The 13,774-nt window shown below is 31.1% G+C and overlaps 1 protein-coding gene and 1 long non-coding RNA gene across 2 annotated transcripts in view; one reads left to right on the top strand and one right to left on the bottom strand.

Moving 5' to 3' along the window:
• Nucleotides 1-13,774, top strand: part of Gv1 (GV1) — a 100,847-nt gene that overhangs the window by 8,099 nt on the left and 78,974 nt on the right. The gene's annotated exons all lie outside the window — the stretch shown is intronic.
• The window catches only part of LOC135193335 (uncharacterized), a 375,120-nt gene continuing 363,009 nt past the window's right edge, over nt 1,664-13,774 (bottom strand). The window contains exon 3 of the long non-coding RNA XR_010309163.1: nt 1,664-1,718. This is a non-coding gene — a long non-coding RNA (uncharacterized LOC135193335). The remainder of the gene's footprint in view (nt 1,719-13,774) is intronic.

The raw sequence follows: 13,774 nt of genomic DNA, 5'->3' as shown, positions 1-13,774 counted from the left end.
GGTGCTTGCAGTAACTATTCGAATCCCGACTCACAAATAATGCACGCCGGCGAAGACGCGGACGGACACTAGTCCTATCTAAACTAGGCAAGATCGTAGTGATTCTATTGCCAGCATTATCTGATGCATTATTTAAAGCTAAAGATTATTAAGATGACAACAAAATAACTTCATTGTTGACATTTTCCAACTCAAAAAGTCTTTATTGATTAATAAAACTTTATTTATATATTTACTAATTTTAAGCATACTTATACATTGATCGAATAATATTTTTGAAATATTTTCTTACAATATTTCATGCACCAATAAGCAAAAGAAATTATATCTAATTATTCATTTCAAAACTTTGCTTCATAAGTAACTTAGGCGTTCAAATTATATTGTTTGACTGAATAATTCTTTTGAGATGATAATATTATTTAAACTTCTGTACATTATTTATTTTCTATTTTATTCAAATTTAGTTTAAGATTCTTTGAGTAATATAATATTCTCAATCACTTCATCACATAGTAAAAAACAAAGTCGCTTACTTTGTCAATCCCTGTGTATACTTTGATCTTTAAAATTGCGAATCGGATTTTTAGGAGGGTTTTTTTAATATATATATATTGATTCAAGAGAAAGGTTTATATGTATAATACATGCACAATATAGTAGAGAAACACTGATAATTTTAGAGTTATGTCGTAAATAAAAACTTTTTTGCGCTAACATTTCAAACGCTGGCTACAAGATAGATCAAAATAATGTACTACAGTATTGTACACCTTAAGAAGGTCTCCAAAAAAGTCCGCAATAGTATATGTCTATTTCTTAGGGGTAACCCACAATAAGAATTTTATGCTTTACTCTTGACGAGAAATTCGTCAATGCTGGTGTTCCACAAGGCTGCGTTCTATCACCCACTCTGTTTCTTCTGCATATCAATGACTTGTTGCAAATCAGTAAAATTCACTGCTATGCAGACGACAGCACCGTGGACACCTCATACACCGGCCGTGCTAATATTTCTCGGGAAAACGTCGAAGAAAACCGGAACAAACTTGTGTCTGAAATCGAGTCTTCGTTAAACAAAGTCTCGAACAGGGGCCGGCTAAACCTAGTCCATTTCAACCCCAAAAAGACGTAAGTTTGCGCGTTAACTGCTAAAAAAACACCATTTGTCGTATCTCCACGATTTGAGAACATTCCGTTAGCCGCCACAGCTAGTATCGGAATACTTGGCGTAGATATTTCAAGCCTCGTTCAGTTCCGCGGTCAATTGGAAGGCAAAGCCAAATTGGCATCAAAAAAGCTCGGTATGCTCAGCAAGGCAAGACAGTATTTCACGTCGGCCCATCGTCTAAGACTCTACAAGGCACAAATTCGGCCACACATGGAGTACTGCTCTCACCTCTGGGCGGGTGCTCCCCAGTACCAGCTCCTTTCATTTGACCGTATCCAACGTAGAGCGGCTTGAGTTATCGACGATCAAGCCCTTTCCGATCTGCTTGATCCTTTGGCTTTGCGTATAGATGTTGGATTGCTCTGCATCTTCTACAGAATTTAACATGGGGAATGTTCCGAGGAATTGTTCGGAATAATCCCGGCTTCTGAATTTCACCTTCGGAAATCTATCACTCGTCAAAATTCCCAATATCACCCGCACCACCTAGATGTCCGAAAATCCACAACAGCGCGATTTTTAAGACATTTTCTGCCTCGCACAACCACTCTGTGGAACCAGCTTTCGCCGGCGGTTTTTCCGAACCGATACGACTTGGGAACCTTCAAGAAAAGAGCGTACTCCTTCCTGAAAGGCCAGCAACGAACCTGCAAGCCCCCGGTGTTGCAGATGTCCATGGGCGGTGGTAGTCACTTTCCATCAAGTGAGCCTCCTGTTTGTTTGCCACCTCTAACATAAAAAAAAAGGAAATATTGGCTTATTTTCGAAGCGATTTTAAGCAATACAGCATTAATATTTATCCAATTAACTACTGCTGCATGTATTTTAAATGAATATTTTCGAAGATATTACAGATTTAAAACGCAGGGACATGGCGGTTAGTAGTGGCTAATGACTGAAAAGTTGTGAACGTTGTATATAAAGGCATACTGTAGTATATTTAGTAGTAGCATTAAACCCTTGTGAAGCCGGGGCGGGTCGCTAGTAAAATACAAATTGTGACTTGGTTAGTAGGCGTTTTAATCAGCAGCGAAGTAAAAACTACTTTAAAAATGTTTGCTCTCCATTTATACGTAGGAGATTCGATCGGTTATTCCGTTAATAAAACATCGATCGTCGGTACTTAATTATGGCTTATAGTTATTGTAATATTATTTAGATTAAAGATCTTATCATTTAAGACCCTACGTCATTGTATTGTTGCGCTACAGAGCTTCAAATAAAAAAACCTACAAGCAAATAGGCCACTTGATGGTTAGTGATTAACACTGCCTATAAACATTGGCTCCGTATGAAATTTTAATCATTTCTTACATAACCAATATGCGATTAACTATGGGAATTGAAATGCGTGAGAGATGAGAAGTCCCCAAGGGACTGAAGACCGAAGATGCCTGAAGTTATACTGGCTCATTCATCCTTCAAGTCGGAAGTAATACTAAACATTACTGTTTGGCGGGAGAACATATGATGAGAGGTGCAAGCCTGGGTATCTACCCAGACGGGCTTGAACAAAACCTACCACCAAGTTATCTTATTTTCCTCCCGTCTTCTTCTGGGGCTAGAATTTTTTTTCTTGCTTAAAATAAATAATATTGATAAATACTTTGCTTTAGATAAGGAGTTTACTGTTATAAAAAAAATGCTTAATGTTTTAGATGCGTCCAATTAATTTATTATGTGATATGATTAAAAACTGGTATCTATAAAAATACCTCACATAATTTAAGCTGAATATTTTTTTGGAAATTATTAAATTAAGCTCCGATAGCCAACATATGATAATATATCATACATGTTCAGATATAGGGTCATGCGAATTTTATATGTATACTTACGCAATATTTTGTATAATTAGTGAGTAACTGTTTCGAAAATATTGGAGGATTTGATGTCCATCTCATAGATTTTATTTTTCCATTCTTATGAGAAGTCTCAACAATAGTCCAAGAACATACTAACAGAGTAATGGAAAATTATCGTAAGTAACTCAACAGAACGAAATACAATAATATTATATTATACTGATTTTCGAAAATACAAAGATATTAGTTATTTATTAACTGAATATTCGATTCTTTACGTTAATATTTCAGTAAGTGTAAAACTAATAAAATTATTCTGCTGACGGTAGAATTTTCAATGAGTCGTTATTCAAATGGTATATAAAACGTTTCGAAAGTTTTGAAGTTGCATGATGTACAATTATTTGGTTAAAGATGTTGATTTGCGGCTGTTGATAATGCATATTTTGAATTGGAACAATTTCAATTATTTTAAGAAAATATGGAGAGGGGCAGCCGGTATGTCCCATTCTCTAGAGCACGTTAGCTAAGATTGCGGAGTCAAAACTAGAAAAGTACCAATGAATAGTCAAGTGTTTAATGTTGTATGTAAAATTCATTTCATCTTCGAAAATCTACCATATGCGTATCCAACAACGGAACATCGTGGCGAAGAAAGTTCCAGAACTATTCCAAAAAGAAAATGTTAAGGCCCTGCAGGCGCAGGTTTTTAAGGAAATATATTTGCTATATTAATAAAAGCCGATGAAATGGTAATAAAACGATATAACAATCAAGTATTCTGTGATTTATCGCAATGAATTCGCGTCAATCCTATCTGTTATCGAGATCATGAAGTCGTGTGCTCACAGGAATTTGACATTTAATAAATCGTGACTGGCAAAGCTGAACCGGAACGAATTAAATGCTCATCTTCAATTTTTCAATGATAAATATAGTTATTTTATACTTCATAAATTAGCTTTTTAATAGACTTTTGTTTTTATTTTAGAGCACGACAAGGAGTCATTCGAATCACAATCATATCGGTATGTTAGTCTCGTTTGTCTAGTAATTAGGGCTTTGTGCAGTGGGTAGGTGCCAGCCATTCATCGTACATCTTCGGCCAAAGAAAAATACTTATGGAATAGAAAAAAGTATTGTTTGGTACCGGTTTGAAGGGTGAATGTGCCAGTGTAACAACAGGCACAAGAGACAACATTGTCGTTCTCAAGGTTAGTGGCGCATTTACAATGTAAAGTTTAATACTTCTTACAATATCACTGACTATGGGAGGTGGTGACTAGTGACCATTTGAAAAAAAATCTAACCCTGGGTCGGGGTACTTAAAATGCTTATAAGACATTGCCTCGGAAAGCACACACCGTCATTGATCTTAACTCTCTTCGATCTTTTCGTATTATCGACGCATAGGATTATGAAAGTGAAACATCGCCGTAACTGAGATTCGTTAATCAGATTATAATTTCCGGTAAATTACTTCAATGAATATCAATTACAGAATAATACGACATCAACGTTCGTATTTTTTACATAATAACCTGAATCACAGGCAACATAATAATAATATTATTATTTTCACATATAAATTATTCTTAAAGTTTTATTAAATGGTACAATTATTTTATAATTTCTAGGACAACTCGTTTCTAGTTTCATTCGATTTATAATATTTATGATGAGGTACATCATTTTTGTGCAGTTCGTAATTTAACACTTAAATATACTTCTGTTTTTATATGCATCAAAAATTTCATAAAGATATAGTTAAATTGTTTTTTAATAGATTTATTTTTCTATGATATCAATATATTGTTATTAATAAAACGTTAAATATTTTGTTGTTGTTTTTTTTATCAAGTAAAATTATAAAAGGTTATCAAACCAACCGCAAAATATCTTTCGTATAGCATTAACCACGAATTAAGGCTGCATTTTAGTGCAACTTAAGCAAGACATAATTGTTGCCTAAACTTTAAAATTATATTGCATCAAACAGTATCTTAGACAGACATCTGTTGCTCTGGTATTGACAGATAAATGAATTTAATTTATTAATTATCCATAGCGTATTCTTTACTAATATCTTAGATAAAAGCTAACAATTTCGTTGTAAATCTGTGTCGTAATAGTATTTACATTGGCGATTATTATATATTTTGTCATAACTAATTACATCACATTATTGTAAAGGAGTTAAGTGTTGAGCTAGGCCGCTGGCAGTACTGGTTGAGTGACATTAAAAAGTATGAGAACATAGAGACCTTTTCGACACGCTACAGCGACATCAATCGAAAGTTCGTCTTACTCACATCTTTCTGGTGAAATATTAAATAGAACCGTCACACAGGTGTACTCGTACATTCTAATCCGGTAAATTTTAACAACAGGGTAACTCAGCTGAACTAACAATTTCTGTTATAGGATTTAGTAAACCGTTTATAAGTTGTTAAATTTTGTTAACTAGCACGTTCTACTGTAATACGTATCTTTACTGCTCTCTTGTGAGTTTGCGTTATATTTTATTTATTTAAACATAGCTTACGAAAGCATTTTGTAACAATCTAATGGCGATTCAAACAATAATCAATTTAACGCCTATAATATTTGTAATTATGAGATGTTTCAATCGTATTTCAATAGACTCTTATGGAATTTAAGGTCATAAATATTTATTAAAATGTAGTGAGCGTTGAAGTTAAAATATTGCAACATTTTATTTTGTTGTATATGGATTACTTAAAAGTAAAATTCACATTCATAATTCTTAAAAATTATTTGCATTTTAATGTATTAAGAACTATCTTTTTATACTAAAACTTTATTCGACCAATTTTGACTTAAAAATAAATCACAGTTACATTGTTCTTGGATTACATTGTTCTGATTTTATTTCGACTGTCAAATGACATTATGTTATCCATTTGACCAATAAACCATAAAAGTCAGTACAAATTTTATATACATTTTTATAGGGAAGTTTTTTATACATTCCAGATTTATATATAAACTATTTTGTAATTCAGTACTCGATGATGTTGCAGTATATCAATTAGTATACCGATCACCATGACAACGCGAAGGTATAAATCTAAATCGGGATCGTTAGTTTATAATAAAACTAGAAAGATTGTAAACTGCCAATATTTTACAATAAAATACGTAAAATTTTAATTTGCCATTTACAATAAAATGCATAACATTTCTACACCAAACAGTTCGTTTCTGCAACAATCATTCAATTCATGCAACTTTGTCAGATAATATTCTGATACAGATTAATAGGCTTTACTGATGACATAATTTGTATTAATAATCTGAAGTTTATTTGGTAGCGATTAATGCATACCCATTTTTTTTTTATACAATTTGAAATACTATATAAAATTTAAAGAGTAATAGAAATAGATAGATTGGTGGTATAAGTAGTATTTTATTATTCTTGTAACGTAAGTCTTATCTGATATCCTAGAAAAAAAAACAGATAAAAGTACTTTAAGTTACTTAAGAATATGATATTTTAGAACTACCATATTTTTTATTGTAATAACTGTTTAACTCCGTTTTTTAATTAGTTTAACGAAACAGCTTTAATAATCGGTCGTTTCAGTTTAGTATCTCCTAAAACCCGTTATAATGTTAGAGTAGCCTCATTCTGAAATATACGTTGCTTTAGATTTAGTAATGTCAATCTCAAATCTTTTAACGATGTATCAATGTCCTTCTGTGAAAAAAAATCGCTTTTCGAAAGGCGTCTCAACATCGTCGCTATGTCTGTCATGATATTTAAATAACACAAGTTAACATTGGTCCAGTATAAGTAACGCCCTTGACTTTTAAGTGTAACGCTTCCGACGCGACGTTAAGGGCACGCGCAGATATTCGTAAAGACAGATTTGATGTAAGATTAGCTGTTCCTAGCTTGACTTGTATGGAATTTTATGCTTCTGTCATTATTACTTCGTACCTAAACAAAAGATTTAGTTTTCTGACAACTTAGTTTTCATTTATTTACAATTCATAAATAATTAAAATTGGAACATTACGCGGCCGATAAAAAATAATTTATTGATCATCATTTCGAACAAGGTTCGGGTAAGGAATCAAAGACATGCATTCAATTTCAATATTTATCTTAAATTTGCCGTATAAAACGGCATCATTTTTTAGTATATTATATTTTAGAGTATTAATTTTTTTTTAATCCAAATATTCCGTTTTAGTTTTCACGAAAATCGGGTATCCGACTCTTTTGAGTATTTTCTGCAATTCGGTATAGTTGCGGATTTTGCCATCCGAGCAATGATGGTAACATCTATCTTGTCGGATGGCTGTTGTTATCATCATTGGACACTATGCGGTCAGATTTAGGTAATCGAGTAGACAAAAGAAAAGCTAATTATAATTTAGAAATACATACAAGAAAAATAAATTAACATTAGCCATTACAATTAAATTACCTCGATAGTAATAGTAGTAGATAGACATTGTATTAACCCGTTAATATAATACAATAAAACTTTCGCGGCGCAACCAGTGAGTGTCTGCGCCGCGCTACGTTTAAAGACTGCATTGATGATCGTCTCCGACATATAATATGTAGATCTATTATGATGCTAAAGTAAGCTGACTCATTTATATTGAAAATTACTTCTATTACTTACATTTTGTTGCATAGAATTTTATTTTATGCCTAAATAAATTTAAATCTTTGAATAATTTTGAATAGCCAATGAATAAGTCGGTAACGTGAGTTCAACATGAATCTACAAAATGTTCGGAATGTGGATTCTACAAAAAGAGCTGGATACCAGTTTGGCAGGAAATTTATATATTTATGATTAATTGCAAGTTAATTTTAATATCCTGTATGAAAATCAATTATCCATTGCAAATATATTGTATACTTTTGCTATTAAGTACATTGCATGTGGATGTATAGCTATGAAATAGATCTAAGTCAGAATTGATTAAAAGGATTGTATTTAAGTTATCATTTAATACTTTGAATTGAAACTTTGGAAGCAATCAGTGCAAGATTTGAAGGTCGAATTTGAATGCAACTGTTCTAAATGGAAGGTTTATTGATGTAAATAGGTTTTACTTCCGTGACGTGTGCCCTGCATGAGCTTTAATTGATATATTAAATTCATATTGTTTTAAGAATTAAGCCATTGCATCCTGTAAATTTTTTATCATATTGAAAAAAATAAAAACAATCACAAAAGTAGATAAAAGAAATACACTAAGTATCTTTCAGTGGTCCGTTTCAGCTTATATTCTTAGGTGAGTAAAGGAATATTTGATGTTAAATGTAAGGATGGTATGGAAGAGTGGATCATGAATTTTATTTATTTATTTGGGAAACAATTATAATAACACTTAACAGTAAAAAGCAAATATAAGAAAAACATAAATCAATCAAGTTTCCACTTAAAATTTATACGAACAAACTAATAATATGACGTAAACTAAATTTAAATTCACTAAGTTTTGAGTTAAATATATCTATTACTTTATAATGTATGTAATAATTTTTTACATACACGTAACAAGAACATGTGCCTTGAATAGTCACACTTACAAAGGGGTACAAAAAATAAAGATTAGTTTCTCGCGTTAAGGCGAGGATATTTAAAATGTAAATTATTAAGAGGACGCTTAGAATCAACAAAACTTTTTTTTAATGTGTTTCTGTCAAGCTCATCTGGTGCAACGTGTAACTCAAGTGGTTTGTATAATTGTAATACACTCATTCATTACTTGCAACATTTTTTATTCGCCAGTTGATAAATGAATGAAAAGGCTAAGTTATTTAGTGTTGTCAATGAAAATTAATAAAAAAACCAAATAAATCTTTTAAAAGTATTTTTATCGAATTAAAAAACTTAAACAGTAAAAGACTAAATATTTAATCGAATTCCCTACCGCTTGGAGAGACTTTCAATCAAATTGGAAGCAACAAAAATCTATTGAATAATAGTTTACTGTTTCAACTTTTGTTGCTTCTACTTTATTTAATAATAATATTTCAACTTTATTAAATTATTTATTTATATTAAACTGATGGTAACATGAATTATTCGGTATTGGCATCTATGTTAAAGAAATTTTGAAATTTAAATCAAAATGTATTCATAAAAAATCTAAATAGTGTTGTTGACCAATAAATCTTAATCAGCTAAAATCGATCCGTAGTCATGTCATGTCTGAAAGACGTTTTACAACGTACATATGGATAAATGTAGTCCAAGTTAGTGACGTATGGCGTGTAATGGACACGTAAACAAATACTTGTAGTTATCTCTTTTAGTTAAATCATAAAGCTTAAAACCTGATACGTTTTTGCCTTAATTGGTTAAATAACGCATATTATGCCGTTTAATATTGCATGTAAGGAATGAAACCAGATTAGCGCATAATAGGTCTTGTTATAATAAAACTTATTTATCATTACAATGCTGTTTTTATGAAGTAAATTATAATATATAATTATAAAAACTGCGATATACCTAATGTGTATGTTTATGTAATTTTTAAGGCAAAGCAGGATGACAATACTTTAAGTTTTGTTGTCATTACTTTTTACTTTTTATTTTATTCACATTGCCTATTACTTTTATAATTTAAAATCAAAGTGTAAATGGATTTTTCATAACATAATCATGAGTTTTGTATGACATGATATTCTTAAATTTTGAGGCAGGAAAATATTAGCCTTTGTTTTTAAATGTGATATCGAATACCTGTTATTTTATCAGAGCGGGATATTTTTGAATTTATAAGGATATTAAAAGGGGGACGTATGATTGACATAAAATACCCTGTTCGAAGTAAAGGTTAAATTATTTTTTTAACTGATGTGTACTTAAGAAGTAATTTGTATAATTTGACATAGTTTTCACCACGTAATAATACATATACGTTATAATACATAAGAACATTAAATTAACGCTTGTCTTAGAGATGAATGAAAATGACGAATGAAACTACGAAGCGCATTTACTTAAATAATAATATTATACACTAAAAGTCTTGTCAACGCTAAACTGTATATATATATTACGGCTGCGGCTATAGTATAAGTTTTATTTTAATTGGCCTATTAGTTTTTAATTAGACATAACGTAAAAACATCTCGTATTAGAATAAGAGCAAGAAGTAGGTGAAGAAGAAGAACTGCGTGTACAAATAATTATGTGATGAAAGAATAATATGTTTCCTTTTTCCGTATTCTTTCAGTGCATTGTAACGCATTTTATATTTAAAATTAAATTTTATTTCCTGATAATAAGGTTAATGACACGTTATTGATAAATCACTTACTTTTATTCGAAGATATCCTCCTATGGACAAGTCATTATACTTGTTTTGAGGTCGTGAAGTATAGCATTCTTGTAGTTCGTGGGTCGTCCGGCCCTGAGCCGAGCTTGGCAGACGAACTATTGTATAGACTTTTTACATTTGATATTGCGAGGTTAATAACAACTAGAGTAATCTGTTATTAAATAGTAATCTAAATAGGACCGATTGCAATCTGATACATTTATCATTTCAGAATATTATTCTTAAATGTTCACAAGCGGAAGTGTAGGAAGTGGATGAGATGAATAATTAACAAAGTTTATTGCTAGTTTTTGTACCTGATTTTATGACTACTTATTTTTTTTTTGACATACTAATGAAATGTATGCTGTTTACTATAAAAAGTAATTAGTGCTTGTGAAAATGAAATGAAATTGTATTTATTAGAAAAGTTTTATAATAAATATAAAACCTTTTAATTAAAACAATGAACTTTATTATAATTTTTAAGTTACTTTAATTTTTAAGTTTTTTTCATTCATTTGTCTACCGTGTTATTATTAAAGAAAAAAAGTGTATTAATTAGACTTATTTAAAGTGAGGCACTACTGAAGGATTCAGGCTCGTGTTGAAGTCGACCGTGAGCTCGATCGTTAGACGAACGGATTGGGAGTTTACCATTACATCCTGCTTAGACCTACCTTCACTATTATTTATTAAGTAATTATAGTTCACTGAAATGAAGTAAAGGTTTTGCTATTGTGTCAAGAATAATAACATTAAAAGCGTTTATGTAATATATTCACAACGAAATAATTTTATACAAATTTATTTTATATACAAATGTTTGTTAATTATTATAAGTTAAATTATAAGCAAAAATAAGATTTGATGGATTATTTGTACTTAAACTGATACTAAAATATTAAAATTTAAGTATATTAAAATATACTCAAGTATTATGACACGTTTAAAATTTTTACTTTTTAGTCCCACAGGAAATCCTTGAGAGATACCCGACTCAGAGGATTGGAATATTTGATGAAACAAACTATAGTCTCTACGCAAAAATTGTATAATTAAATCGGAGGAAGTGGCGGAATAGTTCATTGTTTACATTTTAAATTGTATTTAATATTGATGCGTTTATTTAATGTTACTAGTATAAGATTGCATCATTTACGTCACGACCAATCAGATTCGAGGATTATCCTTGAGCGGGGTCGAGGCGCCATCTTAACGTTTTGGTGGGAACTATATAGTGGCTATGTAGTCTGTGACGGGAATTTGGGTAATACGTAATAAACAATGTGGCAAAGAGCTGGATCGAGGTGGATCATTACAAAAGTTAATATAAGATAGAAATGTTGTTGAGTGAAGTCTGATCGCTACTTGATTTTAACTGTTGGATTGATGTTTTATGTTAGTAATTATGAAATAATAATTGTGATAGAAAATTGTGTACCTTTAATTAAATTATATGAAACAGTTTTTACTTTGTTATGTGGTCGAATTAAATCCCGATGGCGCCCACGAGACCTGTAACTACTCATGATTTGGTGTTTTTCTGCTACATATGTATATGATACGAAGAAAAAGTAATACTTGAGATTTTTTTCTTTTTAGGATTCCCTACCCAAAAGGTAAAACTATTACTAAGACTCCGCTGTCCGTCAGTCACTCGGTCACCGGGCTGTATCTCTTGAACTGTGATAGAGACTGGAAATTTTCACAGACGATGTACTTTTGTTGCCACTATAACAATAAAAATCAGAATATTTTTTTCACAGGAACCTACTTCCTAAACCGGTTTTAGCTCTATGTTAAATCTAAGTGCTTGAGTGCCTACGATTTTTTTAATAAATATCTTGATCACAAGGCTATCAATTAAAAAAAACAGCCGAGTATAAATTATATAATATCATTTTTGGTAGGCGGCTAGACATTTTATTTCTTTTGCTAAATCGAGTTATTAATCTATAATATATGTATACCAAAAGAGATCAGATTCTAAAAAGAATTGTTCATATTAATTTAATTTAAAATGCTTACATTAGTTTACGTTGTTTCATCGTAACTATTCAAGAAAACTACTTTAATTTTTTGCATTTTATGTGTACCAATATAGACAGTTAATAAAGTCATTTAAAACACGTTAAAAACTACCAAATTGCACTCTTATAGAATATATAAGAGTAACATTCTCCTGACCGAATTTTGGCCGCGGAAGACAATATCTAAGACTAACTCACAGTGGAGAAGATATTGACGATACACGATAGTGTAATGTTAACGTCCCACTGCTGGGCTTAGGCCTTCTCGCATTTTGAGATTTTGGAGCTTATTCTTCTACCTTTTTCCAATTCGGGTTGCTGGCTACACATGTGATAGGATTTAATACCATACGGGCAGGAGATAAATTTTAAACACAAAAATTCATTGGGGCTTGTCCTAATTGACAATTCGATTAGAATTCACGTGTTCGAACCACTGAGCCATCTCAGCTATTTATCATAGTACATGAGAGCGTACGAAACCAGAGATGTACTTTCTAGTCCCTGACTCTTAATCCGTTGAAGTAACAATCCTACATAACCTGAAAAATATAACGCACAGGATTAACAGTCTCTAGTTATAGATATACTCGTATTGAACACATATGTGTTCAATACGAGTTCAGCGTCAAGACTTTCGCTCATTTTTATAATCTAACAAATGTTAGTACTTAGTTCAAAAAAACTTAGTACAAAACGTCCAACTGCAATTAAGAGGTTTGCTTTCCTTCTATAAAGAATCGGCCTAGAGGCTCTTTTACTAAATATACCACTTAGACTGGTGGTGAATATTCTAGTTATATAATGTAGTTGAATAGAAGCATATAGGTTCCCTCAGAATATTTTCTGATGTATTGTAAACACAAGATTAGTATTAAACACAAATTTGAAATAGTGATTTTTGGTTAAGTTCCATGTGTTCTATCAACTGCACTATCGTCACTCAGAATAGCAAAATTGATTACGCAAGATAATTTAGCAAGCCATAAGACAGAATATATATTACAGAATAATTTTGGTATTTTATTCTATAAATGAAATATTTATTTCATTTAGTAAGTACGTCTCGTGAACAAGACATTCGTAGATAATGTCGAAATATCGAGCTCCACCAAATAAAAATAAAAAACATGGTCAATATCCCGTTTTAAATACTGTTAGTAATAAAAATAACCATGTTAATTTAAAATCTTACGTTAGTATAATAAAATACCTTTAGAATCTAATATAAATGAAGTTGTATTTAGATTATAGAGCAAATATTATAGAGCAGGAAGGATTGTAACAACATTTATTAGGCAAGGAACTTCAATTATACGTGTAAAAAATTTAACCTCTAAAATAAATTATCCCCTTGATCTCGTAACTTGTTATTGGAGACAAAAAGTTGATTCGATGACATTTCGAAATAAACATTGTGTGGGTGAGTGAACTTTATT

The sequence above is a fragment of the Vanessa tameamea genome, chromosome 6 (assembly GCF_037043105.1).
Source record: "Vanessa tameamea isolate UH-Manoa-2023 chromosome 6, ilVanTame1 primary haplotype, whole genome shotgun sequence".
NCBI lineage: Eukaryota > Metazoa > Arthropoda > Insecta > Lepidoptera > Nymphalidae > Vanessa > Vanessa tameamea.
Note: the sequence above shows the minus strand (reverse complement) of the source record. Positions and strands in the feature narration are given on the sequence as shown.